A 21,469-nucleotide genomic window follows, 5' to 3' on the forward strand; every position below is an offset into this window, starting at 1 on the left:
CCTTTTCACATGAATCACCTGAGTACAGATGACAGCTCCGTCAATGCACTGTCCTTTTATACGTTGTGTACGCTATACTACTGCCATCTTTATACATGAATTTTGCTATCCTCTGACTTCTGTCGGTTCGGTGTATTAAAATAGTATCGTAGGGCATTTGAACATGGCCACCGCTCCATTGCGAGAAACAGGGAAAGCAGCGCCACCAGATGAAGGTAAGCATGAAAAAGCACGCCACCCTACAGCGGGAAAAACACTTCTCAGCGACGGCGTAAAAAAGTTACAAAGCATACATAAAAACAGTCTTCTGTAAGAGACAGACAGTGATCGAAACAGAGGAAGTCTACTTTATTCTTTCTACGGTAAACGAACCTGCATACGCACTGGTGAATATTATACTTCCGGTTATGATCGTAACAAGCAAAGCTGATCTTCGGAAGCCAGACGTAACGCCGCACATCGTACCTCCGTAACTTCTGCTACCTACGGGCCTACTTCTAAGGAGATAAGCTTTCGAAAGTTGGTCCCGATGCGTTCTTCGCCTCAGCCCCATCCTTCCCAACCAGAGCCCATCCTACCTACCTACAGCGCCGCCGTTGTTGCAGGGGCCTGTGAATAGTCCCGAATGAGAGCTGGTCGTCGTGCGGCAGACTGATTATGATAATCGGAGCGCCGGCGTCGCACCTAATGGCGACGAGGCGGGCGCCGAGGACAAAGAGGGCGCCATTAGGAGCTGCAGCCGGCAGCGGTAATCACCGGGTAATGAAGCCCTGCCTTTTAATGGCCACGACACTGCACAGTGACGCGACGCTGCGCCCGCTGTCATTAGCGACGAGGGGACAGGGCGACGGCGGACGGCGACCTGCGACACCATCCGATATGCTTCGTTAGGTCCTCACCTTGCGACTAACACTACATCGCTCCTGACAAAGGCAGGCGCCGGAAACAGTATGCTCCAGAAAGAAACTATCTCCAACTGAACCCATTTGACCTGATGAACGTTGCAGAAACCGAGAGCCATTAAGTTTTTGTACATGAACTGTCGGATATCGTTGCAAAGCTTCCACAAACAAACGCAACGGGCCATAAATGCTATTAATTTAAGTAAGCGCCAAGAAATAGTCCTATTTATTGTGTCGACACTGTAAATTCATGAAACAGGGCATCTACAACTACTGTTTTATAATTTTTTTTATTCCAGCCTTTACCTACATCGGGCGCCTACGACCTCCTCCAGGTTACCATATTGACTGACGAACTTTCAGAGCTTGTTCAGGGATACCTTCTTAGTATTTTAGTACAAGGGACCCACGGTCTTCGGAGGCTCGTTACAGAGTTATTGCATTTCACTTGTTTTCTTGCCCCATTTAACTCTGTATCCGTATCCTTCATGTCTCAGAATATGTCCCACCAACCGATACCTTCTTTTAGTCCAGTTACGCCACAAATTTCTTTTCTCTCCAATCCTACTCAGTACCTCCTTATTTGTTCCGATATCTATTTTGTAGTTTTATTCTTGATTTTAAGGTTTCTTTCACTTCTGATACATTTGAAAAGAGGCAACTCGTCCGGGTCCTCTCTTTTCATTTATTTATGATAAACAATTCGACTGACGGGAGTCGAGTTAGTCAGGCTCTGTCAACGTAAAAGTTTGAATGGATTAATGAGTTTACAGTGATTGTATGCGCCAACCCTTAATTTAACTTTGTGGTGGCTACAATCACTGCTTTTCTAGGTGAGTGGGTGAGCTTGAGAACAGAGGAGCTGTGCTGATATGGGTCTGGAGTCGCAAGTTTCACAGCGAAAGCCTTGTCCTGTGGGGGCAGGGGACACGGCGTTTGCAGAACTACGAGCGGGGGAGCGACAGGTATAGCTGCCCTTGCACTGTCTTGGGAATGTAATCTCGGCTAGCGTCATACTGGTGTCAGGGCTATTGTGCAGTTTGTTGCATGTATCAAATTTGGACGGCCGTACTGAAAACATTTGTTCCGGATGACAGAACTCTGCTGGCAGGAGGTAGGAGCTCGGACCGTGTTAAGAAAAGTGCAATCAGTAAGAAACATACCCTGGCTCTCTAATAATAATAATAATAATAATAATAATAATAATAAACCCCGTAGAGGCCCGGGAAAAGAATAGGCCTCCGGTATGTTCTGCCAGTCGTAAAAGGCGACGAAAAGAACAAACCACTAATAGGGCTAACCACCCTTTAAGTGTGATTACTTGGTTCGGGACAGAACTAAAGAAGCCTCGGACAAGCGCCGTCATGGTCGGGGACGACGCTTGAACCCTATGCCCGCCCACAATGGTAACGACACTGCTAGCCAACTGGAAAAGGATTTAAATCCAAATAGAGGTGTTTTGCAGGATATGCTTCCTGCAAACACCCTAGAAGGAAAAGAAAGACAGAGGATGAGATGGTCAGATGAAGTTAATCGACACCTCATGTTCTGTTATTACCAAGCAACAAACCTAGGAACCAACACAACTGGATACAGATCACAAGTATGCACAACATTTATTACCAGATACCCGGAATTAAAATTTTTAACAAAACACCGACTAGCTGATCAGATCCGTGTAATAATAAAAAATAACAGGATACCCCAGTCAGAATTAGAAAACATCAAACAACAAGTACAACAAATACTGGAACAAAATAATGTGCAATTAGAAGAAGAAGAAAATACAGTAGTGGACTCAAACATCCCAGAGAAAACAAACAAAGAACAAAACGCGTCAATTAAACAATCAGAGGAAAACGAAATCTTAAGACAGCCACCAGAACAAGCACAAATAGAACACGAAGTGACACACATGTTAGATATAGAAGAAAACTTTCAGCTGGCATATATAGAATACAAAGACACAAATACAGACATTAGACCATTCTTGCATAGACCACCAAATAACCCACAAGTCTAAACAACAATAAAAACTATCAACACAATCATACACAACAAAATAAATGAAAAAACAACTATGGAAGAGTTACAACTACTGGTTTACATAGGAGCACTCACTACACTAAATATACACACTAGGCAGAGATCAGAACCAACCAACACAGAGAAGAAACCCACAAAACCAGCATGGCAACACAGGCTACAGATCAGAATAGAAAAACTGAGAAAAGATATCGGACAGCTAACACAATTTATAAGAAATGACATGTCAGAAAAAAAAACGAAAAAGTTTAGGTAAAATCTCACAACAAGAAGCGATAGAGCAATTAGATGAAAAGAAGCACAAATTACAAGCATTGGCCAAACGACTTAGAAGATACAAAAAAAGTGAAAATAGAAGGAAACAAAACCAAACATTCAACACAAACCAAAAGAGATTTTACCAAACAATAGATAACACACACATTAAAATAGACAATCCACCAAACATAACAGACATGGAACACTTCTGGAGCAACATATCGTCAAACCCGGTACAACATAACAGGCATGCACGGTGGATACAAGCAGAAACAGATACATACAAGATGATACCACAAATGCCTGAAGTGATAATTTTGCAACATGAAGTCACCCGAGCAATTAATTCTACGCACAATTGGAAAGACCCTGGAAATGATAAAATAGCAAATTTCTGGCTAAAGAAGTTCGCCTCAACACATTCACACCTAACTAAATTATTTAACAGTTACATTGCAGACCCATACACATTCCCTGATACACTTACACATGGAATAACCTATCTGAAACCTAAAGATCAAGCAGACACAGCAAACCCAGCTAAATATCGCTCCATAACATGCCTACCAACAATCTACAAAATATTAACTTCAGTCATTACACAGAAATTAATGACACATACAACACAGAACAAAATTATAAATGAAGAACAAAAAGGCTGCTGCAAAGGAGCACGAGGATGTAAAGAGCAACTGATAATAGATACAGAGGTGACATATCAAGCTAAAACTAAACAAAGGTCGCTACAGTACGCATACATTGATTACCAAAAAGCTTTTGATAGTGTACCCCACTCATGGTTACTACAGATATTGGAAATATACAAAGTAGATCCTAAATTGATACAGTTCCTAAACATAGTAATGAAAAACTGGAAAACCACACCTAATATCCAAACAAATTCAGATAATATCACATCACAGCCAATAAAGATTAAGCGTGGAATATACCAAGGAGACTCATTAAGTCCTTTCTGGTTCTGTCTTGCTCTGAACCCACTATCCAACATGCTAAATAATACAAATTATGGATATAATATTACTGGAACATACCCACACAAAATCACACATTTGCTATACATGGATGATCTAAAACTACTGGCAGCAACCAATCAACAACTCAACCAATTACTAAAGATAACAGAAGTATTCAGCAATGATATAAATATGGCTTTTGGAACAGACAAATGTAAGAAAAATAGCATAGTCAAGGGAAAACACACTAAACAAGAAGATTACATATTGAATAATCACAGTGACTCCATAGAAGCGATGGAAAAAACAGATGCCTATAAATATCTAGGATACAGACAAAAAATAGGAATAGATAATACAAATATTAAAGAAGAACTAAAAGAAAAATATAGACAAAGACTAACAAAAATACTGAAAACAGAATTGACAGCAAGAAACAAGACAAAAGCTATAAATACCTATGCTATACCAATATTGACCTACTCATTTGGAGTAGTGAAATGGAGTAACACAGACCTAGAAGCACTCAATACACTTACACGTTCACAACGCCACAAATATAGAATACATCACATACATTCAGCAACAGAAAGATTCACATTAAGCAGAAAGGAAGGAGGAAGGGGATTCATCGACATAAAAAACCTACATTATGGACAGGTAGACAATTTAAGAAAATTCTTTCTAGAACGAGCAGAAACTAGCAAAATACACAAAGCAATCACTCATATAAATACATCGGCTACACCACTGCAGCTGTCCTTTGTTATCACCAAAGTGAAACTTCGGGGCTATGAACGAATCTACGCGAAAAAAAGGAAAAAAGGAATATTACGGTTTAATGTACTCTCGGCATAGAGGTAATCAAAAACAGAGATCAGGTTCAGAGTGTTTCAAAGGTGGGAAAGGAAATCAGCTGGATCCCTTCAAAGGAATCATCCAAGAATCTGACTAGAGCGACTGCGGGAAATTGTGGAAGACCTAAATCAGGATGGTCGCGGAGGATGGTCGTCCTCCCGAATTCGAGTCTAGTGTGCTAACCAATGCGCCATCTTGCTCGCCAACACTGTAAGGCAGCTGAATGGTGCAACTTAGGATATTATGAATACAATACGAGTCGAGGCTTACCTGTGCGTCACCTCGGTCCGTATATGAGGACGTCTATAGGGAAGAAATGTATTGTCGTAATTGAGGTCACGCCGTGTAAAAACTTTTTATAAAATGGGAGTAACTTAAGCTGTATGAGTAATCCGGCCGACGAAGAGTATTTTTTAAGATAGTACCGTCTTTATATTACAAAAAGTGAATTTTTAAAAAACTTTCATTCTTAATAAATTCTATATTTACCACCAAATTTAAGGCAGTTACCATAGCGAACAACCAACTTGTGAATACCAAATGATTTGTCATGTGAACGTCATCGTCGCTGTCGTGCCTCTAAAACTACAGCTATACTCTGCAGGCCTCCTTACGGCATATGGTACAGGGTACTTCTGATATCACTAACTGCCCTCTCCATTCCCTGTTCCACTTGTAATATGTTGTCCGACACTTCCCGGAACGTACTCTCTCGGGATTTCAATAGTAAACCTCTCCCTGAAGTAACATGCATCTTTTGTGTGGAGTCTGTTACTGGAGACGGTTGAGCATCTCTGTAACGCTCTCGCGCCATGAAACGATCCTGTAACAAAACGAACCGCTCTTCGTTGGGTCTTCTCTAACTTTTCTATTAATCCTACCTGATAAGGGTCCCAGATTGACGAGTGATGCCCAAGAATCGGTCGGACGCCTATTTTGTGAGCCAGTTCTTTCGTGGATGAATTAAAATTCCTTAAGACCATGAATTTCAGCCTGGCACCTGCTTCTCCTGCTATTTGTTTTATGTGATCAGTCCACTTTAGATCGCTCTGGTTGGCTGCTCCTACATTTTTTACGGCAGTTCCAGATTACAGTAATTTGTCACCAATAGTGTAATCGTATGGTAGTGGATTTCTTCATCTCTTTAAGCGCACTACATCACATTTACGCTGAACGCAAAAATGTTTTTTCAACTGTATAAACAAGTGCCACTCACTGGACGCCAGTTTAGAACCATATGGACGGTACCAATTCTTTCCCAGACATATGATGCGATTATATCTTGTACTCGATGAGACGTATGTAAACTGGAATGTAATTAAGAAAAAAATTTCTTTTGTGAACTAGTCAAGCTTTTTGTTTGGCTTTATTTGACGCAGCGTAGTAAAGATCTCACAATGTGTTCACAAGCGATTGTGTCGCCCTCAGCTAAAAAATCGATAAGAAACCTCCCCACACGCTTTTGTGAGTGTCGTAAAAGAAAGAACACACGGTCTTCCGGGGTGAAATTGCTTGCCTTTCCTTCACTTTTGTTGGTGATGAACTGATCCAAGGATTCTGGTGTGCCGGCCGATGTGGGCGAGCGGTTCTAGGCGCTTCAGTCTGGAACCGCGTGACCGCTACGGTCGCAGGTTCGAATCCTGCCTCGGGCATGGATGTGTGTGATGTCCTTAGGTTAGTTAGGTAGGTTTAAGTAGTTCTAAGTTCTAGGGGACTGATGACCTCAGATGTTACGTCCCATAGTGCTCAGAGCCATTTGAACCATTTGATTCTGGTGTATCACGGCCACTCATATTTGGTCTCTAGTGAGAATTAGGCTTAAAAATTCATCATCTTCATTACTTTACCATTTAAAGGAATCCAAAGCAGTGGGTACTCGACTGATTTTGCGCACCTCAGTCAGAATTTTCGGTAACCACCTTCAGCACAGCTGTCGGTAGTTCGAGCATTCTGTGAGAATGTCATAAGGGAAGATGTTTTCCGGAACTTTCGCATTAACTTTTTGCATCTTGTCTTCAGTTATGACAGGTGGTTACGCACGGATCCATCTTTTTCGTCGATCATCTAGACTTTCATCGATATCTATAGTCTGCAAACCACTGTGAAGTACATGACAACGGGTACGAGTTATTGTACCACCTAATATGGTTTTTTTCCCTTTCCATTTGAAGCTCGTGATGGATGATTGTTTAAATCCCTCCGTGCTTGCTGCAGTTAATCTAATCTTGTCGCCACAAACCCTACGGGAGCTATACGTAGACGGCTGTAGTATATTTCTAGCATCATCGTTTAAAGTCGGTTCTTGAAGCTTTGCAAGTAGGCTTTTCCGGGATAATTTAGGATTATCTTCTCGAGTCTGCCATTTCAGTTTCTTCAGCATCCCTGTGACACTCTCCCACAGCTCAAGAAAACCTGTGATGATTCGTTCTGCTCTTTTCTGTATACGTCCAATATCTTCCGTTCGTCCTGTTTGCTAAGGGCCTCATACACTTGAGAAATATTGTAGGACGGTCAAAAGAATAATTTGTGAGCAATCTGCTCTGTGGACTGATTGTATTTCCGCAGTACCCTACCAATAATTCGAAGTCTGTCACCTGCTTTCCTACAGTTGAGGTTATGTGATCACGCCATTTCATATCCCTATGAAGTGTTACACGCAGGTATTTGTAGAAGTTGGACGATTCCTACTGTGACTCATTGCTTTTACACTCATAGCATACTCCCTTTCTTTCGTTTTGTGAAGTGCACAGTTTTACATTTAGGAACGTTTATTGGAAGTCTTTGCACTACGTTGAAGTCTTATCAAGATCTGACTGAATATTTATGCAGCTTCTTTCAGACAGTAACTCATCTGCAACAAGTCAGATTACTGTTAATATTGTCCGCCACGTCATTAATATACAGTATGAACAGCAAGGGACCCAACACACTCCCCCGGCGTCCACCGGAAGTTACTTCTGTATCTGACGATTTCTCTCCATACAAGATAACTTGCAGCGTCCTCCCTAACAATACATATGTACACTCGGTCCAGTCATAAATTTCACTTGATACTCTTCACGATCGAACTTCTGATAGTAAACGTTGATGTGGTATTGACTCAGAACCTTTTCGAAAATCAGTAAATACTGCGTCTACCTGACTCGGAAATCAGGAAATATTGCGTCTACCTGACTGCCTTGAATCAAATCTCTCAGTACATTATGCGAGGATAGTGCGAGTTGGGTTTCAGATGATCGATGTTTTCGGAATCCATGGTGGCTGGTATGAAGGAGATCATCCTATTAGAGCTGCTGAGAAGTGGCCGGCCGCTGAGGCCGAGCGGTTCTAGGCGCTTCAGTCCGCATCGCGCTGCTGCTGCGGTCGGAGGTTCGAACCCTGCCTCGGGCATGGATGTGTGTGATGTCCTTAGGTTAGTTAGGTTTAAGTAGTTCTAAGTCCAGGGGACTGATGATCTCAGATGTTAAGTCCCATAGTGCTTCGAGCCATTTTTTGTCGAGATGTGTGAGGCCTTCCATGGCCTGCTTCTGCTTGTTTCTTCTCATTTGACATGCAAATTCAACTAATAATTCGACAAACTGTGTTAAGATAGATATCTATCTCTGCTTTACTAAGAGAGTGATAGCAGTGGGTGATTGTTAGGTGAGATCACTTTCTTCTTGTCTAGTTAACAATATCGTCTTGCAAAGAGGTTGGATTTCGCTTGTGAAACACTGTTTTTGGTGAGTTGGTGGGAGTGAAGCGTGGATAGGAGCCTGGCCGACTCATGGACGCCAAGGGAAGGATACGCAGCTCTAGGACACAGCTTGGAGCATGACAAGTGTATGCAGGCGAGGCATCACGGCGCGCACGATAGCCATCTTTCGCCAGCTAAAGGACAATACTAGGAGATTCACACTATTAGAGCGGCACTGTAACGGCTCTTCCCAGTACAGGAACGACAATTTTTACTGTTCGGCTCTCCTATGAAAGCAGAGGCTGCTCTTTGAGCTTTGTTGGATGTACAGCGAATTCGCGGAAGATGGGACTACGTGGGCCCATTTCTACATATGCCTAACTTTCCCACGGGTCTGAAATCAAGTGAAACATTCCGTGGGAGGTCACGTATGTCTTTTCTACAACCAACTGGCGCAACGACAATGAGGTGGGAGGAATTTCGCCTCCCACAGGTAGAAAGAAGCGTCCGGAAAAACTCGTGAAAAAAAACAGAGTGGTGTTTCAGTATTTTTCAAAGCGAAGCGACCTATCATTGACTGCAAACTGCGCGTTCATGACGAATGTCCAAGGTCCAGAATTCTCAGTACAGAGCAAGCCGACAGACAGCAGATTGAAATCTCTGTTTTTCGGTGGGAGCAGAATTACAAATACTATTGGCAGAAGCTTGGAAAAATCTTGTCGTCGACGGAAAAAGTTTCTTATGGCGAAATCCCATGCAGAGAAGACAGTGGGAGTTCACTGTCTTCACTTCACTTCATAATTCACTTGAGACTGCACAGAGCGTTTTCAGTCCTACCTTAAGACTTCACTTCAGACCAGAGAGCGACTTCAGATTTCACTTCATGTCACTTCGTGTGCAGGGAGCGCAGACGGTCATGGACTTAAGAGAGGGAGAGAGGCGAAGACGACACATGCAATTAAACTGGCAACAGTTGACATCGTAGTGATCTCCACCTGCATGTCTGCTGTTATCACGGTTGCTCACAGTTACGGTAAGATCGTACAGCAGTTTCGACGGATCAGGTTGCCATGAAGTTAGTGCTTCGCTAGACTCAAGTAATTCACGCTGGCTCATCATGACTGGATTCAGAGGCATAGTGCACTTGTGGTTTTCCTTCCTTCTTTCAATCACTCAATCACAGTGTTCACGCGACTCCATTATATTTAATGAATCTGTTAGGAAGCGTGTTATCATCGTCGTACATGCCCTTATCATATAGCCTTCCCAGACCCTTAGTGTACTTTCTTTTGCAATCGACTTCATGCATTAGTCGAATGTTCAGGAGGTGTGTGTAACGAAATGTTGTAATGTTTTCTATTAATCTCTGCACACACACAATAACATGTAATAAAATTGGGATTTACCTGGACCATGTATTTAATTTCATTATCAGTAGATCCCTTTCATTAAATTAAATATTATAATAACTAAGGAAATGTTGGTACTTGGATTTAAATACTAGGATCACATCTTTCTCAAAATTGCGTTAAATTTAACTCCGTTGCGTAATTTTATGAGGAACTGGATTTCAAGGCGCGTGTATTTATAACCAGCAGAAACAATTGTGGAGGCTGCGGGTCGCCAATAGATGCATCTAACAGGCACGCTTGCGCCGATTGCCGCACGCAGCGTCCATAGTTAAAAACAGTATTTACTTCACAAAGACAGTCAAGTCCGGATAATTTCGGTACAGTTGACGTAAAACTGCCAACTGGTGACAGTTGGTGCCCTACTTCTGGGTGTCAACTATCCATCTAGGCACTGTTTCGTCGACTAGTTTTAAGATCGTCACTGGTTCTTAGACAAGCCTGAGGGTTGCGCTGATGGTACCTTCCTGTGATCACCCTGCGCCACGTGTAACAGCCAGCCAGCACTTCCCCTTGCAGGAATCATTAAGCGAGCAGCGTGCCGCGGACGGAAGCGGCCATTAGCCGGGGCGCACACGTCTGGTCCCGGACAAGAGGCGAGTAATGAAGTCCGCAGTGTACGGTGGTGCGCTCTGTAGCGGGGTAATGGGGAGGGACACGCCAAGACGGCCGCTTCAAACGCCGGCCGGCTGCTAATTTGCAAGCGACACGTCGCCATTAAGCGCAGCGGGGGCGCGAAAGGCTAATGAGTGCGAGGAGGGAACGCTGAGTAACGACCACTAAATGTTACATTTGCTCCGAAGTCTCATGTCGCCGTCCAGCACCTTTCTGACGTGTTTCCGCAATAGTTACAGCGGCACGGCGCGATAACCATTACGCCCGTGACCGGACAGTTGCATGCGCACGATGTAGCGTTACTTTGCGAGGCTCACATAAATGTTGACGCTAGAAAAAGATGAACTGAACCGGACTGAAATTTATAGCCGTGACCGATAAAGTAGCGATGTAGGGCCTCCAGTGTCCAAAAGACAACTTGGCGTCTCTGGTGTGTTTGATGGGCAGTCATATAAATCATGTAGGTCGTGCTCAAAATCTGTACTACATAATACAACGGAGAATTAATTGTGAATTGTATTGAGTACAAGAGTGAAATTTACTAATGTCCTTGATTAGATAATTTTTATTTACATTTTTCAAATAAAATGAAATTCAGATTATTGGGAAGTTTTGGGAGAACTTTCGCGACAGAAAATCATGTATGCTACAACTGGGATAAATGGTTCAAATGGCTCTGAGCACTATGGGACTTAACATCTGTGGTCACCAGTCCCCTAGAACTTAGAACTACTTAAACCTAACTAACCTAAGGACATCACAAACATACATGCCCGAGGCAGGATTCGAACCTGCAGCCGTAGCAGTCGCGCGGATCCGGACTGAGCGCCGAGAACCGCTAGACCACCGCGGCCGGCTACAACTGGGATACTGCAGTTTGATGTATGGTGGTTATATCGACAATGACATCGAACGAAGAGGTTCAGACACGAGATTTGCATTCAGGAGAACAGCGGTTCAGATTCCCTTTTAGCTATCCAAATTTAGGTTTTCCCTGGTTTCCATCAACTGCACCTTCATAAAGGACATGACCGATTTCCTTCATTCCCTTCTTCACTAATACGAGATTATTCTGCATCTGTATTACCCATTCGTCAACGGAACGTTAAAATCCTAATCTTCCTGATTTCCGGTACCAGTTTGTGGTGATGGAAGAACTTTTGGAGCGTGAAACTGCATAGGCCTCAAATATATTGTACTAAAAATTTACTTGTCTTGGTCGCATTATAAAGACACAACAACACAATGAAAATCGTATTCATGCTTTCTCTTACTGATAGCGGTTTCTCTTTTCTTTTAGTTGATCTGAAGATGGTAGTTCAACAGTTGACAACGGCTATGTAACTGCTTCCTTATATTACGATCGAGACAAATTTATAATGAACTATTACAGATAAGATTAATCTTTAACTGACAACACAAATAAAATGTACATGTATGGCGACATGAGTATTTGTCAGAGCACGTAATGAGAATATAACATATTGTAAACAAACGCCGGCCGGTGTGGCCGTGCGGTTAAAGGCGCTTCAGTCTGGAACCGCGTGACCGCTACGGTCGCAGGTTCGAATCCTGCCTCGGGCATGGATGTGTGTGATGTCCTTAGGTTAGTTAGGTTTAATTAGTTCTAAGTTCTAGGCGACTGATGACCTCAGAAGTTAAGTCGCATAGTGCTCAGAGCCGTTTGAACGATTTTGTAAACAAACTATGTATATGCAAAATTGTTGGAAATTTGTTTTGGAGGCTGCAGTTCTGGCAGACTATGTGTTATTTTGTTCGAAGAATTTGAAAGTTGTAGACGCTTCAGTTTACGTATATCCTGAAACGCTTTTTGGTAGAACGCTCTAGAACACTTATGACTGACAACAATCCACGTATGGATGTTACACACACTGAATTAGGTCCACGGCACCAGCAGGTCATGGTCAAGAGGTAATACGCCACACTCCACCGGACATTGCCTCAGGCTGAACGAAACACAAACTAGGTTTTTTTTGTGTAGCTGCATGTAGTACCTGCCACACAATTTCCGCTATACAAGTGGTCCTTTAGTCGCTGCGTGTTCCGATGCTATAGTCAGTTCATCATAAAAATGAACCTGATGTAAACATTACATCATGTATTCTTTCGCGTTCGCTTGAATCCCATTGGATTTTGTTTCATGTGGAGCTGAAGCCAAGCTGTGTTGAGTATAGTCAAGTGAGATCATAAGGATATGTTTTATGCTGTGTCACACGCACATGGACTGAGCGACAACGCGGGACAACAGCTTTACCGGCGCATTAAACTCTGGCGGCACTGGCCAGCCTGCGGTCCAATTAACCTGCAAGGATGTAAACAGCTGCAGTTCAGAGATAAAAAGAGACGAGCAAAGAAACAATAGCTTCGAATATCATTTAATTTTTAAGAAGTATAAAATAATATTCGGCAAAACTCGGGCGCTTCGAAGGTGACCAGATGGAAAGCATAAAATGCTCTCGTTCTCACCTTGCATTGTATTCTACTTACAAACAAGAGTGATGACAATTCGTAACTTAAAAACAGGGTAATTTTTCTGAGTGAGCTATGTGTGACGCTAAAGCATACTGCAGGGATGTCTCTGTACTGTTGAATACTGAAACCAATGAAGGGATTAATTACAGTCAGTTGTAAAGTAACCTCTTAGCTCCTTAAATAAGTTTCAGTTCTGGAACTGTCATCTGCAACGTTGATAATGAGTCGATCAACAATAGAATCCATGAGGCCAACCAGGCGCCGCATTTTCTCCTCTTTTATGACGTGCCGTTCTGTATCCCACCAGTGTCCGGCAGTGACACGTGAAAAAGCTGCGTCTGGCAGCTTAATAATCTTGTTATTTGTCGGGCCAGAGCCCTTAACTTTGTTCCAGATCGGTTCTGTTGTGTTCAAATTGTAACGATATAATAGCACATGTAAAAACGCAGCATTTGTATGGTGTGCTCGATGTTGTTAAAATGATTGTTTTCCATGTTCCTACGACACTTAACTAAAACTGTGTTATAAAACCATGGACATAGTCCAAATAAAGAGTATTTGGTTTTTAATTTTTGCCTTAAAAATGAAACTGTTTTGTTTTCTTAATTTAAGCAACCTTTATTAACAGCCTTTCATAAAATATGGATAATTAAGAATTTATTTTTGAAATGAAAACAGGAATTTCGTGTGCAATATGTAATTAGAAACAGGAAGACACGCACTATTCATAAAAAATGATGATGAATATTACAATTACGAGATGTAGGTATTTCAGATTGAACGAGATAACAAAAGACTGAGCCGAGACTTGAATCAGCGACTCACAAACTGCAGTAAATTACCAAACTACTCCACTACCGATACGGCCAAACATGAACTGTACGTTTGTCATTTAATTGTATGTGATAGTCCCTCGAATAACTTCAAAGCCGATTATCTCTCTAAATTAATGGAATAAATTAAGAACAACCTATTTCTGGGCACTTTTTAATCGTGTTCCACACGCGTGTTTCACTACGGAACAGTAAGCAGCCTCAGCCATTTTCATACTGCGTATTAACAGCGCGACAATCAGAGCACAAAGTGCAGAGGCTGTGACTGTACACGTTTTTTTGAAATGAAAACTAAATAGCTAAAGCATGACTAAGAAAAACGTTGATGGTTGTTAATACATTTGAATATCTTAAAGTTTCATTTAACATAACTTAGTAACAATATACCTAAATTCCCAGACCGTAAAAACAATAGTGTACGTGTGCTACAGCATCTGACCAATCACCGCGTTCTGTTTATTTACATCAGGTTTATTCTTGTGATGAACGGAGTATAGCTATCAGGCAGACATTCGTTGATGTAATATTGGCATTGTGGCATTATGATCGTGCGCATGAACGGTGATACAATACCGTTGGGCAATGGGCCTACGACCGACATCTTCGTTGGCTTCACATCTGAGCCACAGCATATAGGTGACACTTGCAATACCTATAAAGATCACTGTATTTAATACAGTTCTCCTATTCTTTATCCTGACCTTCAACGCTGAATGTAAACTGCGACATAAGACACATCACAGCAATCACCTCAATCCTTAGTGCGAGCCGGCCGGGGTGGCCGAGCGGTTCTAGGCGCTACAGTCTGGAACCGCACGGCCGCTACGGTCGCAGGTTCGAATCCTGCCTCGGGCATGGGTGTGTGTGATGTCCTTAGGTTAGTTAGGTTTAAGTAGTTCTAAGTTCTAGGGGACTAATGACCTCAAAAGTTAAGTCCCATAGTGTTCAGAGCCATTTTTTGAACCTTAATGCGAGAATGAATTTGAAAGATAAGTCTCTGGGGAAAAACAACTGGACCAGCGAAAATGCGAACAGCGTAATCACAGACACTGCCATACACAAAAAACTTGAAGTTCCATAATATGTACAATGTTTTAAGGAAGATTACATATGTCCGCGAGTAATGAGAATTTGTCTCACTGATAACTAAAGTACCTTGTTGACTGACTATCGTGATTTTCTAGCACTGTACGTTCGGATTCCTCATCAAAGTGTGGCTACTTTTATACCTGGCTAAGTGAATCGTTTCGCAGATAAGTGGAAAATAAAGAAATCACGTCCTATTTGTCCGTTATTGCCGTTATCGGAGTCGTCGTCCAACGATTACAAACCCTAGGCCCAGAAGATAACACTCTGGATTAACAAGCGCCCTACAGTCTACTTTGACACAGCTGGACTGATTTATTTTCCGGCTCACTCCACAAATGCAACTTTGATTTGTCAAAGGAAGACATTTCTTGTTGTTTCCACAATTTCGTAGTTCTGCACATAGCCTTTTCCAACATCCTTGTCATATGATCAGTCCAATGGACCTTCTTGCTTCTGCCAATGTTTATAATCAAATGTCAAGGCACAATTTCACACACTTCTTTGTCTGTCCATTGTTCACTCTCTCACGCCTTTACTACTCCAATCATCCATTACATCTGCCTTCTTTTAAAGATGTCAGGATTCTTTCTATCCAAATTCGTAAATGTTCTTGCTTTAGAGCTGTAGAACATAACTGGATAAATGAGGGTTTATGTATCAATATTCACCTGCCTCAAGATGACTGGGTGTTTGTGTTGTCCTCATCATTTCATCATCATCCAGGAAAGTGGCGAAATTGGACTGAGCAAAGGTTGGGAAATTGTACGGGCGCTGATAACCACGCAGTTGAGCGCCCCACAAACCAAACATCATCATCAACATCATCATCACATGTATCAATATGATTGTTCCATTTGACAGTGCATTGGATCTCAGTGTATTTCGTAAAACGGAAAAAGTATATCTCCTGCTTGTAGCTTCTCCTTTAAATCGTAATGTGATTGCGTGTGGTGAAACACGCTCCCATGCACCCGTTTTTTTCTCCAAGGATTTGAAATTTAATTCACTTGTAGGCAGCGGGATTTTTGTCTTGCATCAGGCATCAAAATTTAATGACAAGCAGTACCACGATAGTAAATCAGTGCAAGTGTTCAAATCAACGTTCGGGATAATGACTGCCTTACTTATGTTGAGGTAATCTGTAATTTTCACCAGACGTTGTGACACCGAATCAAGAGGTATTCATTACTCTGAAGTGATGTAGTTGTCAACAGAAGAAACACTATGCGTTAAAGAGGGGAGTTGTTGTCTTAATCTATCGCCGTTTACAGGAAGGCGTAGGTGCCTTAAGTCCCTTAAAACGTTATAAGATAAGAAGCAGTGAATTAATAAACACAGCACGAGTTACCGAGATAGAGGGGTGCTACGGCGCAGAGAGGAAGTCCTTCCCCTTCGCTGGCAACGGGAAGAGCTCCATAAATTATAGTCTCGGGGAGCTGTTGAAGAATTGTCAGGTACGCGCCACGCGGCACGGGTTCGAGGAAGGAGGAAACAAAAAGGCGCTACAAAAACAACCTTCCCCGCGGCAAGCACTAATTCTCGCCGGAGGTGACACGGGGACACGAGTAAGGGAAGAAAAAAGAGGAACGAAAATACAGGAGGCCCCCTCCGCCACTGACAGGCACACTTTTTTCCGTCCTCGCATCCCCATTATTCTCGCAGCCACCCACGCACGCGTCCACCTCTGCTCCGTTCCCGACACCCCAATGAGCCAGCCAGAGCACGGATTAAAAAGCGCGGGGCGACGAAGATAGAGGAGATAAAGGAGAAAAAAAAAAGAGGGATAAATCTCCGAGCGAGAGCGGATGGGCCGCTCGCACCTTGCCGACGGAGCGAAAGGAATGCCCGGCGCCGATAGCCATCGGAGGGTCTAGTAGAGTACCTGGGCTGCGTAAATAAACAAGCTAATACCAGCGAAATAGCTGTATCGAGCGTCACAAACTGAATTATGGCCAGTCGGCAGGGTACGGCGGTGTACCAGGGGTGGGGGGAGGGGAGGGGGAGAAGGGAGTGGGTGTCGAGGGACAGGCCAGTGGCCGAGGGAGTGTTTCTGTGGGAACGGTCGCCTGTCACTGGCGAACAACAGCGTCGATCTTATCATTATTGACGTATAAAAATACGAATAGTATATTATTTGAGTGCGGGTCAGGGGTATAAAAAGAGAGAGAGAGAGAGAGAGTACGAGCGAGGAATTGAATGGAGAGATCTCCATTGTGTGCCCCGCAGGGTCCGCTGCTCTTTTCAGCGGCCGTGTCGCGTCCTGAGCGGCGGCAGGGGTGCCGCGTGACAGCTCGGCTCGGCTCGGCTCGGGGAGGCAGTACGGCGGCCGGCCGGGCCGCCCTGCTCATGACGGCTACGAGGACATCAATTCAAGGAGGCCTGCAAGGCGCGTGTTCGTCACGGGGCGAAGAAAAGAAAAGGAAGAGAAAATGCGCGTCGTGTGCACAACAATCAAGTTCAGCCATACCGATCAAGGTGGCGCAGCAGCGGATAAAGCATTCCGGAGGAGCGGGGCTCACATTCCCGCCAGTCATCCTTGCTTCCCGTTGCTTACCTCCATTGCTTAAAGCAACTGCAGGAACGATTTTTTTTTAAAAGGGATATATTTGAATTTCTTCACATATTTTGTAAAATGTAGAATTACAAAAGCAAATGAAAAGCGAAAAATCGTGGATGTCTACAGTATTAATTAATTTAGTTAACAAGTTTTCGGCTTACATAGTCACCATCACTCTGTAACTAACAATCTTCATCAAAGCGGATACAGTACTGGTGAACAACACTGAAAAATATACCAGATGGTTATAATAAAAGTGCAGCTCACAGAGGTCCAGTATGAGCTGTAATTATCGGGTGGAAACGGAACTTGGTAGATATTCTAATGTGTTATTGCGGAACGGATGTACGTTCAAAAAGAAGTTTTGGCTACCAAGTACAAATCTGACCCTATGAAGGTCAGAAAGACGTATACAAATATTTCCACATCAAACAGATTAGGAACGGGACGTGGGCAGAATAGGTCAAATAAGAGACAAAGGCATAACGTTGATTTTATTATGAAGTGCTGCTTACACAATTTGTTCAATATGAGCACTGAAAACGTGAACGCGATGCTGTATTCGTGAAAGGACGTGATCAACAGACGTTCGCAGCAGTTCTAGCGGTATCTGAACAAGGTGTTCCTGTTTACTGGCCATCAGATACGGTGGAGATGAAATTTGCACTGTAAACGCTTTCTTTTAGATATCCCCAGAGCCAAAAGTCACACGGAGTTAGATCAAGCGTTTTTGCAGGCCACGAATCTGGAAAACCTCTGGATATACACGTTTGTGGAAGGTCCCATCAAGCATACCTTTCACGGTGCTCTTCGAAAGAAAGAATCATGCGCTGTCCAAGGAGGTCTCGATAACATGCCGACGTCACGCGACAACTGATAGGCCCTCTGTGTGTATTCTCTTCAAACAAGAACGGACCGAGAATAAAGGTGCTTGAGAATCCACAACACACAGTGACATACGGCGAGTGCAGTGGCTCTTCGTGTGCAACATGCGGTTTAACATTACCGCAAATACGGTATTTCTGTGTATTCACTGCACCCGGTAGTGTAAAATGTGCCTCATCACTCCAGAGAATACCGCCTGACCACAAGCCAACCGCGGTGGCCGAGCGGTTCTAGGCGCTTCAGTCTGGAACCGCGCGGCTGCTACGTTCGCAGGTTCGAGTCCTGCCTGGGGCATGGATGTGTGTGATGTCCTTAGGTTAGTTAGGTTTAAGTAGTTCTAAGTTCTAGGGGACTGATGAACTCAGATGTTAAGTCCCATAGTTCAAATGGTTCAAATGGTTCTGAGCACTATGGGACTGAACATCTATGGGCATCAGTCCCCTAGAACTTAGAACTACTTAAACCTGCGACCGTAGCGGTCACGCGGTTCCAGACTGAAGCGTCTAGAACCGCACGGTCACACCGGCCGGCTAAGTTCCATAGTGCTCAGAGTCATTTGAACCAGCCTGACCACATGTCATTAACTTCGATCCGTGCCAAAAACTGAATAGCAAATAAAGAACGTTGCTGCGGAACACGGTTGCGGCACAGTCTGGATCTTGTCGGGTGCTAGTGCAAAATAGACCGCAAAACTTTCCGTACTGTTTAGCATCGAACGGACAATTCTCGTGACACTACACGAGCGTTAGCACTAGCCGGGGCGCATGCTGCACGGTCAGTTACAGCAACACTAACCTCGTCACACAACTTCCACCAGGATAGGAAGGCTTCCTCTTCCAGATTGCACACCAACTTCATCTGTGTTTTCCAATTTCGTCTTCTATACGCCTTTTAATGAGATCGGGCCTCTCCTCGGATGTTTCATTCGGCGATACTGTTCTCAAAGCAGGACTTTAAATGCTGCTGTTCACATAAAACAGTTTCACTAACAGCGCACGGTCCCTCTTCTCTGTAGCCATAATATTCACTCAAGTTATGGCTTGTCAAATCACAGGGTTGATATCACACCGTCACAGACGTCCGTGAGTAGCTGCACTTAAAATTATAACCACCCGGAAAACACACGGAGAACGAGATGCAAACACAGCTTCGTCAATGCAATAGTACTGGATTTGAAACGCTTGAAGCTAAACAGTAAATAAATGTAATGGTACCTTGCGAGAAAACGCTAACGCTAAACATAGAAAAATTATGCGTGCGCTTGTGTGTGTGTGTGTGTGTGTGTGTGTGTGTGTGTGTGTGTGTGTGTGTGTGTGTGCGTGTGTGTCTGAAATCTTTTCAGACAATTCCAGTACACCTGTACAGTACTTATTTTATTTCATTGAGGTTGTTAATTTAACTTGAACTATTATATTGATGCGTTAGGTTCTTGTCTTCTTCTTCCGCCTCATCCTCGCACGCATGCACACGCACACCACACACGCACTCTTTTTTCGACGTTTAGTCTTCATGTTTTTGTTTGTTCCCATTGTATTTATTTACTATTTAGCTTCTATATTTTCAATTATATTAATATTGCACTGTCGAAAATGACGTTTACTCTGTGTTGGCATCTTACGCTCCGTGTGTAATATTGTTTTCACAGTTGTCTACCAGTATTGTCCCATCTTTGATAACGATAGTTGTAGTCTGATGATGATCTTGTAAATGGGAAACCGGTTAATTACATAAATGAATGCAGTATAATATCCAAAATTTTGTGCTTCCCATTTATAACAAAATGGTTCAAATGGCTCTGAGCACTATGGGACTTAACATCTGAGGTCATCAGTCCCCTAGAACTTAGAACTACTTAAACCTAACTAACCTAACACATATCCATGCCCGAGGCAGGATTCGAACCTGCGACCATTGCAGTCGCGCGGTTCCGGACTGAAGCGCCTAGAACCGCCTGGCTACCAGCGGCCGGCCCATTATAACAGCCACGGAAGAAACGAGTACTATCTCTGATGACTCTGCCCTACTTATCACCTGAGACACGACCAATCATGAGGCCCATATGAAGTAATGAATGATCAGTCTAGTGTGCTACCTGAGAGATCTTTGTAATTGGTTGTCTCAGACAGAATTAACAACAGAAAAGTGTTGTCGCTAACTAGAAAGTAATCGAAACTATTTCCTACAAAAATTCTCCTTTGCTTTAGTGACGCCGAACCCGTTTAAGTTATGAATAAATGCCAGATCATGTGCACTGACAAGAAGACTAAAAGACAAAAGCAGTGGAGCTCATTGTTACTGAAATGTTTCAGGACACAGAAAAACTACTCAACAAAAGGCAGGTGATAGGATGTGTAACTAACTCCTAATTCCTATTGTAACTAAGGAAAGAATGCGACAAACTGAATGCTTTGGTTTATTTATGTTCACTGTGCTATGCTGCGTACTGTGACAAGAACACAGCCTGTACCCAACATCTCGCTATAAATACGAATTTGTAACTTCCGCATGCCCCATCTGAAGACGAGTCTGCAAATGCTCGAAAACTAGTATACGAAAATAACGAGTATTTCATAAGTTACTGATCACAGTTATTTGTATTTATATTCAGAGAGTTCTGAATTACATTTACCTCGCGATCTCAGACCCAGGTGTAAACGCCATACGTTCCACGGGCTCGACGCGTGGGCTCCATTCATCAGCCGAGCGGGTGGGCCACTGGGCTGTTTGCAAGTCTGTTCAGCTCCCGCGCGCTTGCCGTGAGCTTTACATTAAACATCAGGCACCCACGGGCATCACGTACCGCAGCAGCGACCCTCCGCGGCTGTGTGAACCACAGGGCGGTCACGCGATGATCTAAGCATAAGCTCACGGGAA

This window comes from Schistocerca cancellata, chromosome 7, assembly GCF_023864275.1.
Source record: "Schistocerca cancellata isolate TAMUIC-IGC-003103 chromosome 7, iqSchCanc2.1, whole genome shotgun sequence".
NCBI classification, from domain to species: Eukaryota; Metazoa; Arthropoda; class Insecta; order Orthoptera; family Acrididae; genus Schistocerca; species Schistocerca cancellata.